Below are 9653 nucleotides of genomic sequence, written 5' to 3'. Positions count from 1 at the left end.
CTTCACCCGCACATCACCCTATCAGGCAGCCCCTTTTCAATGTCATTGCCCTGGTGGGAGGGAGGGAGAGGAGCAGCATTTCCAATGGGGAGCCATAGAAATCAGGGTTGGTGTGTTACCTTTGTGGCCTTTATGGTAGTCTGGGAGGATCGGGAGAATGCAAAAAGAGAACTTGCTCCTACAGGACAAAATTTGGGGGGATGTTGGACTCCTCACCCTATCTCCTTCCTGTATGCTTTGCATCTCTCAGAAGCACAGCACAGACAAGGTGCTAATAGCCTGATATTGGTTGGAGTCCCAGTGGAGTAATGGTATTTGGCACAGCACATCTTACTTTGGTGTAATTCTATTACAAACAAAGGAACTATCAGGCTTTGTGGAGAAAGGGCAGGCCAGGTGACACTGGAGTCCAGGAATAAACCACTGGGTCACATTGCCACAGCAAAATGTAAACCCTGGATGCATGATATTGCTGCCTATGGAGAACCAGAATGCTGCAGCACAGATCTGAGATAATTCTTTATTGATCTGAGGCACTGGAGACTGTGACTGAAGGATTCCCTTAAGCTTAAGATAACGCCTTTGGGTTGGAAGGGGTGCTGCAGAGTGAGTATTTCGCCTTCCCTCTCCTCTGAGTGCGGGGTTAACTTGGTATCTATTTCAACAAAGCCAGCAACAAATGCAGGTGTTTCTGTTTGGTTATTAATGAAATATATATATAGCATATATACATATATATATAGGATGCCCCACAGGTTTCATTCGTTACTGAGGGAGAAAGTCCAAGGAAGGCATATGATTACCCTGCTGCAATTCTGTACTTGCTCAAAAGAGCTGGGATCTGCTCTTTCCAAACTCACTCTCTTTTCCCATGTTCCAAGTTGTCTTGTAGTTGTGGAAGAACACATGTGCAGGAAGAAACAAAACCTCATATTACAGTGATATCCTTTAAAATCTTCTGTGGCTAAATTTTGCCTCCACTGAGGTTAATAGCAAATCTCACACTGTCATTAAAATGGCCAGACAAAAATGTTAGGATTCCTTGGCCAGTGAACTCAATGTCTCCCCTAAGGTGGCACAGGATTGTTCACAGTGATTTGACTACTGACAGAGTTAATCTAGAAGCTTTACTAAATAAACTACTATAAAGTAAATACATATTTTCAAGGCACTGATTATTTCTGCCATGATTACTAAAAAAAACCCCAATGTTCTGTTCACATGAAATACTTCATATAACCTGAGACAGCCTGTGAATCATAACAACGAATTGTACTACAAAGAGTTTATTAGAACAGCAGTTGTCTTTGCTGTCTTTGCATGAAACATTTTCCTATATGACAGAAAAAAATATAAGCAGTGCACTCTGATCTCCTGTTTGATGCTGGCCATGTACCACATAACTTTCTGTGTGACACTCTCTTAAAGTCATGATAATACTCGCTGCTGTCTCTTCCCCTCCTAACCTTCAGATGTAATCCTGGAACAAGCTATGAAAAACAGATTAACTCAGGGTAGTTAAGTCCCTTCTCTCAGAGAGGATTGAATTCAGGTTTTTGAGGGGTAGGAGGAAAAAAGGCATTTTTACCACTTTTCATTTGCATGCATTTTCCATTAATCCAAAATAATTTAAAAAATGCCTGAGTTGAAGCACAATTCCAGCTTTCTTTTTGTTTACCATACTTTTAATAGCTCAAAATGCAACTATAGTGCTGAAGGCTTCACTATCATTAAAGCCCACAAAAAGAGATGTGTGAAAACTTTTCTTGAGCCCAGAATATCCCTCTTTCAGCAAGAGTAAGTAAGTGGCTTCTTCGGTGACTGCTGTGGCAACATTCTTTCTTGTTGCAGGATGTTTTGTGAGTCACTGGGCTCTGAGTCTGGATCTGAGCACTGAATTATGACCCTGATTTGATTATGTTTACTTTTATAGCTTCTCAGCCCCATTTTCTAGGCCACATGCAAGAGTTTCATAACGATACTAAAGCAGTTAATTTGGATTTAACATTGGGTACTGTCTGTATAATGCAACAGAGACTTGCAGCCCCAAAAATGTTGTGTTTCTGCAAAGCTGAGAAACTGAGGAGCTGTGAATATGCTTTATCTTATGACTTCCCAGGGTAAAGAATGTTCCTGCTAGCATCCTTCTCAGCATACTGGAAAACTCAAGTAGTTTCCCTTCATGCACAAAGGAGGTAGTTGGTATCTCCGTAGCGCAACTGGAGACATTTAAGAAAACTGAAAGATAGACGTTTGATGTATGCTGCTATTGAAGTAATACCGATGAAACAGGAAACAAAAGGTCTGTGTGCAGGAAAGCCTTATTTCCTATCACTTGAAGCTGAAATTGCATACACGGAACAAGTACAAAAGTTCAGCTGTATATTAAAATATTCCTGATGAGGGCACAAACTTAATGCACAACAAATAGAAAATTCTAGCTGAGTTAAGTCAGAAGTTCTCTAGTTTGTATGAAAGAGGTAGCAGCGTCTGCTCCCCAGTTACATTCTTATCAATATACTTGTAATCACACTCAATTGACAGAGCCCAGAGTTGTTCACAGGCTCCAGATCCTCAGTGCTCTAGTTCTGATAATGCTAAAATTCAATTATGCTAAAGTTTTATCACTACAGATTTCTCTTCTACAACAATAGCAACAGCCTTCACAGCTGCTCTGCTGTGTCTTATCTGAAAAGGTACATCTTTGCTACAGTGGTGGCTGTCTCAGGCAGGATTTCTTAGTGATGCTTTGCTGGGTCCATTCAATGATCTCCCTGAAATCCACTCGTTTTGGCAGAAGACTGGTGGGTAATTTTAATGTCCTTTTTTCTGTACTGTATTTGGTAATCTTGCCACAGTCTGCTCCATGCCTTCTGGGACACTGAGGAGACACACACCTTCTCAGACAGGAGCAGGACACTTTTGAGGCCCTGCAGGCAAAGTCTACACAAATCACCCCACAACAGGAATCAGGATCAGATTCTGCCAAGAGTCCAATAGCGGAGAATTACTAAATTCAGCCCTGTGTTTTACTTTTTTCATATGCATTTTCATGCCATCTTTTTCAGCATAGGCAGTAAATAAAAAGGAGCTGCAAGAACATGGTATAAATACACTCAGAAAGTACATCTTAGAAGAGATGTGTAAGCTGCATACAAATGGAATTGCTGTACCTTTTTCTTCCCCATATACAATTCAAGGTGTGTTCAATAACACATTTTTTTCAGGCGCTACAAATACTTGCTGCATTTTGTCTCTTTCTTGATTTCATAGCAGAATTAAATAACAACTAGGTCTCAAATTAGTGAAATGCCATAAGACTTTTATGATTCAAGGAAGATAAGCACAACCCTTTTCCCACATATAAAGCAACAAAAAAACGTAGATAGATATTTCAGTGTCTTAATAACCAGGCAGTGGAAACACCTTCTGTCATTTCACTGTAAAATATCAGTGGTGTTAATGAATGTTTTTATTGACATTATGCTGTAATTAATAGTATTAATACACTAGATAGGTTGTCTTTTTTTTTCCTGGATACATCAACAGAACACTCAAGACACCTGTCAGATGACATTGTTATCTAGGAGCAGAGGACACGTGGCCATTATTTAGCACGGTCTCTCTTTTCTTAGTTCAAGTCAAGAACTAAGCATAGTCACCCAACACCCATGTATCTTGGTGGGCGAACATTACAAAGCAAGACCAGAGCAGCATCAGTGAGCCAGAGTGTGGGGATAAAGCATGCTTTGCATGGGTGGGGCAAAGCCCCGCACTATCTTCACTGCTATGCATGTGTCCTCCTCAGTTCTTGGGGGAATTTAGGATCTGAATTCTACCTGAACCTCACTCCCTTCCAGGCTGGGGTAGAAACATGGGCAGTGGGAGATAGTAAAAAGATGTTGTCTTTCCCCTCTTTCATGTAGGAGCAACACTAAACAGGAGTGGCAGGGGCTGTCAGAAGGAGACTTCTCCCTGGCTCCCCTTTGAGGAAGGGGAGCAGGAGCAGTGGGATAGAGTAGGCCATTCCAGGAATGGAATGTGACAAGCAGGGTGTAGGGACACTACTAACCTTGACATGTTATCTGGTATCACTTGAGAGCATGCAATGGATAAACTGAGCCAAGCAAACTAAACAATTCAAGAGCATTAGTACATTTTAACTTTAAACAAATGAGCAGATTGACTGAGCATATTTATGTATGAAGGAACAGGAAATTTTATCCTTGAAGGCCTGTAACACTTAATCAGTAGTCTAGAAAAAGACCAAAAAGAAGAAAAGCAATTAGATTTAACCGGACAACTCACATTTGGAAGTGTTTTGCAGGTCTTGGTGAAGAGCCTTTAAAAGCTACATCTTGCAATCATTACCAAAGCCTAGGTAAAGGATCTTGCTCAAATTCTTTGAGCAAGTTTAAAGTGTAACTCAAGCCCTTCTGCCCTCATCAATTACCCTTTTAATTAGTCTGATTCAAGCTGTTCAGATAATGGTGACCTCAACCAGTGGTGTGAAATGAGCACATCTATGACATTTCCATGACTGCCTGGTGAGCACATTAATGTATACACAGTGTCCCTTGATCAGGGGGTTCTGGGAACTGCACAGATCAATACCCCCCTGGGGCAAGAGAAGTTGAGATTTTTCCTTTCAGTATTTTGCAAGTGATAAAAACCTCATGAATATGTGATCAGGGACTTGTCTGTATCTATAACTATATCCATCCTGAGACTCAGATTCACTGTTTGGTTCGTGTTTGAACAGTGATACAGAGATGTGAAATGTAGAAGACATCAAGGACCATATTGATCAGAGGAGCTTTTTCTCATAGGAAAAATAGGAAAAGTCATAATGACTCCAAAGATTTTTTCCAAGTCACAGCCTTTTTCTGTACACTACTACATTACCTGCCAGCAGAAGTTTCATCCGGATCAAAACCAAGCTGACTTAGTCCAGTCAGCTTTATGCCAGTTTAAGGCATTATCCTGAGTGCAGGAAAAGAGCTGATACTTGATACAGTATAAAAGCAGCCGGGCAAAAGTTACTTTTCACCAGTTTCTGAAAGCACTTTGGCTGAGGACGGTTTGCTTAAAATTATTCTGTAGCACTTTGCCACGATATTTTTGGTCTGGCACTAGAAGCCCTAAAATCACATGTACCCTCTCGTTGCATCCATCTGTCAACAACTGCTGACCGAGAGAGGAGTGTAGACTTTTTTACGTCAGTGCTAAGGTTTGGCTTATGTGCATGTCTGCCACTGTATAGGAACCAAGTTCTAAGTTTTTATTTTTTCAGTTACGTGTGAAAAGGAACAGACATTGAAAAGTTCTGTAGCATCACCTAGTGGTCACACCCAAATTCACACAGCCAAATTTACCCGTGCAGATTGCCCAGGCACGGGTGCTGTGGGGTAAATTCTGTATTTCCAGCTGTGAACGTGAGGACTCTGAAGAAAAAAAAAATGAAGTAGAGCATCGGGTTAGGAGTTGTGTTATGCCCATTTACCCTGTTACCATTCACAGTTGTGGCACAAGAATATCAAATATCTTATTGCAAGGGTTTTTTTGCAGATAAGGTTAAGCCAAAAAAATTTGGCATGCAGTTTTAGTATAAGGCTGGTAAAAGCCCAGGATCAGAACCTGATGGAGTCACTCAGATTTAACAAAATAAACTATAATGCTTTTAAATTATTTGTTCAAAGGCAGAGAATCAGAACTGCAATCCAAATCTTCTGTCTCCGAGGCTGATCTTTTTAAAATTAGATTAATTAGAAGAAAATGCAACAGAAATCCAGGAGGAAGCCACAGACTTCAGAAGCCTGCCTTCTGTAAAGCTTGGCTGTTCATACTTACTGTTCTGGAGGCGGATTTGTCTTCTGCCTCCTTCTTAAAAGCTTAAGATTTCAATATTTCAAGAACTCACGTATGATTGTGTTTAACTGTGTATTGTATTAGTATGTGTAAATTAGCCTTCATCTACATCTATGCTAATGCAAAAAGAATAATCGTGGTCTTTCTGGTTTCTCATTTAAATCTAGGCTGTAGGGTAAGACTTTCTTATACCTGTGCCAATGACACTCTTAGTCATCTTGAACAGGTCTCATCACTCTCTGAGAAGGGCAACCTTTATTCCTAGGAAGCACCAGCAGCTTCTCTTCACCATCTGAACAGCAGAAGAAAATTCAGGTTATAGCTCCCAGCCTCTTCTGCTGGGTGGTTTCCCATGGCATGCCATTCCCTGAGAGTAAGGATCATGTTGTGGTTCTCTTCAGTGACCACAGAGCATGATCTGAGCAGTGGTGCGGGCAGGGAGAAGTCGAAGGTAGGTTATATTGGAAACTAAGGTGGCAACAGGGCAGAGAGCTGGATGGGAGGGAGGCTTTTTTTCAACAAGGACTATTCTCATCTTCCTGATGTGAATAAAATATGACAAGTAAGTATGACTCACACCTAGTAAGGTCATGTGCCTCATTTATTTGAGGCTTTTTGGAGTAGCACAGAAATATTTGGGAAGATGGATGTTTTTTCCAGTGAAATCAGTAAGTCCTCAGAGGTTCTCAGCTGAGTGGACTAAAAGAATACATTTCAAACCAGTTTAAAACAAAACATGGTTTTTTTGCTTCCTTTTGATAATCCAAGGCCTAATTTTTTGGTAACATGAGGCAATGGACTAGAAAGTCCTGTCCCAAAGCAGTTGCCCAGTTGTGTGCCACATGGTTTTCATTATGGTCTCAAGCTTGAGAGGCTTTGTGGCACTTACTCATGTTTGTATTTGCTGTGTAATATCAGCAGATAGCTGTTAGCTACAGGAAATACTTTTCACATGAATCTTTATGCGTTGGACACTTGTATTATGGAATTGTCATTGGTGTCCATGAAATTGTGTCATGTGAGAGATCTCAGAAATCGAGTCATTGGGAGCATATAGGTGTTGGATTTAAAAAGAAATGAAAAGTGTGATCTAAAAAGAAATAAAAGCAAAATGAAACAAAAGCATAAAAAAAGGGAAAGTGGAAATATTTATCATGTTTTCTGGAAAAATATTTTACAAAACATGGGTTTTGCCATCTCTCAACTGCTGATGTGACACCTCTCCATATACTATGATTAGGTCTCATTTTAAAATAATGCTAGCTTTGTTGCACAAATATCTGTCAATACACAGTCATTTCTCTCTTTTAATACCTGTCCATGCATCTGTTTGCTCATTCCATACCTTTCCTAGGTGTATAGCACCATTATTATGTTTCTGAAAAGATGATATGATGTAAGACGTATATGTTAAATATACATCTTAATTTCATCAAATAGGTTTGGAATCTGTTTCTAGTGAGCTATTCATACTTCTCTAAACAAGACTGAAATATCTTTTTCTTGAAAATGACCCTCTTTTCTTCTGTCACTGAAAATGAAACAGCAGAACCAAGCTACTGTGTTGTATACCAACACAGAATATCAATTAGAAACAACAAAAGTGTTATTCTTTCCCATGACAGAAGCAAAATTAGGCAGTGAATGTGAGGATGATTTCTACTTCCTGTCTTTTATTTCACTACATTTCATTCCAGTTGTCTTATACCAAAATTTATCTTTCCTGCTTGCACACTAAAGACTCATTTATTTCTCTGAGAAACATTTTTGCTAGCTCTCCTTTCCTTTCCTGCAAGGAAGCTTCTCCCCTCCCCCTCCCTTTGATTTTTTTCAGTCTAAGGAAAATGGCTGCAGCTGGGAGAAGATGGATCACAGTTCTGTGCAAATTGCAGAGGACTCTCTGCAGTTTCTGGGTTTAAAGAGGTGAAAATATCTCCAGATTTAAATTTCTGAATTCATTGTTTACTCCTTCCAAATAGCAAAAAAGCTGTTTTGGTCCAAGTTTTTAATTGATGCTGTCAGACACTTCACATCAGTTAATCTGGGCTCTAGCATCCAGCTACAGATTTACTGCTTTGGATGTTTGTGTGTTTTTTTTGATGAATCTTTGCCATTATGCTGATTTTTTTCTAATTAGTTATTTGCACTTATTCTCATTTTCATCTAATTAAAATGCCATGCTAAAAATATAAGTGAAGATTCAGTTAATTTGTCTTATAAATAGATGCATAATTAATGAAAGATTGAATAAAAGCCAACTTGCAATATGGTTCTGGTACTTTTTCCTGCAGTTTGCTCTTTCCCTAGTGATATACAAACAAACAGCCAAAAGATTTCCTTGAATTTAGAATCAGTTTAGGGCCCTGTTTGAGTAACTATCTTTGAGACAAAATAAGCATATTATATTAAAAGTGTATGATCATCTTCCTACATTAAACAATAGTTTACAATCCTGATGCTCTCAGGAATGTATCTATTTTTGTTTAATCAGATTTTAAGTATGCATTTCAGTAAGTGGGGGATTTGGGTGGCCTGCTTTAAAGGAGTGAATTCCATCACATTATGAAAATAAGGCTGATGTCTTTTATGATGTGTTGTTTAAGAGGTGGTGATGAAGACCATGTATCTGTAGGTGCCAAGTACTACAGATATCCAACTTCATGCAGTTTAACCTTTGCTTCCTGAGCTGAAGATAACAAAAACACATGATGGTTATGGTACCATCTGAAGTAACCTATAAAGTAAATATACATTCATAATATAATTCAAATTTTCCTGTTTCAGGTCAGACAAAGGGGGGGGGGGGTGTTTGTTTATTTATATATAAATACCTTAACAGTGGTCCTGCAAGCAAGCCTGCACAGGAAATTTAAGTATTGCCTGTACTTCTCTGGAGCACTCTGATTGAAAAGAATGCCTCTGGGACTGCATCGGGTACCCATTACACATTCTGTGTGTAGGCTTGCTCCTAAATCAATATTTTTAGCTTGTTGGTAGTTCATCTTCTTTTAATAGTAATAATTGGAACTCTGGAAACATTGGATTTACACTTGTGTTTGTAGCCATTTATTCAGCCAGTCATTCACCCAGCCAGCCTCATGGAAAAATGACTGCCTCATCTGGGAAAGAAAAACTGCATATGGTAAATATCCTACCACAGCTATGAATCTGATATTTCCTAAATAGGAGTGAATTAATTTGATTTGGAACATTATTCATTATCAGTCTATTTAAATTTAAATTATTTTTTTAATTGCTTCTGTTAAACAAACAAACATAAAAGACAAAGTGAGTATTTTATTATGGCCATCCTTCAGCAGCAGGATTCATCAGCACAACTTAAAACCTGAATTGTTGGGATCTGTATCACAGGTTACTCTTTCTGTTGAGGCATGATCAGCACATAACATAGAAAGGTTTTTGCAGAGGGAAAAAAGATTAATAGATAACATGAGAATGATGTTTTCCAATGAAGGAGAAAATTTAGGTCCAAGGATGTATGAAGGAGCCAGGGTATGAGTACACAGCACCTCATGCTAGGTCCACAAACGCAAAGTGTAACTTCCCCCCTCGGATGCCTGATGTTGTTATCACAACATGCATTGCTGCATTTGTGGGGAAGTCCACTCACATGGCGATGGGCTTTGGCTAATGACCCTTACTCAGAACCACATTTAAAGGAAGTGAAGTAGCAGTTTAAAATCCCTCCTATAACCCTGCCATGAAATTTTGCTGGAGGACACTGGAGCCAGAGAGATCTTCCCTGCCAAATTTCAAGGGCCTGT

Source organism: Neopsephotus bourkii, unplaced genomic scaffold, assembly GCF_033783945.1.
Source record: "Neopsephotus bourkii isolate Nb327-2 ecotype Australia unplaced genomic scaffold, CSIRO-AGI_Nbou_v1 NB_1765, whole genome shotgun sequence".
Classification (NCBI taxonomy): Eukaryota; Metazoa; Chordata; class Aves; order Psittaciformes; family Psittacidae; genus Neopsephotus; species Neopsephotus bourkii.
This window is presented reverse-complemented; position numbering follows the sequence as displayed.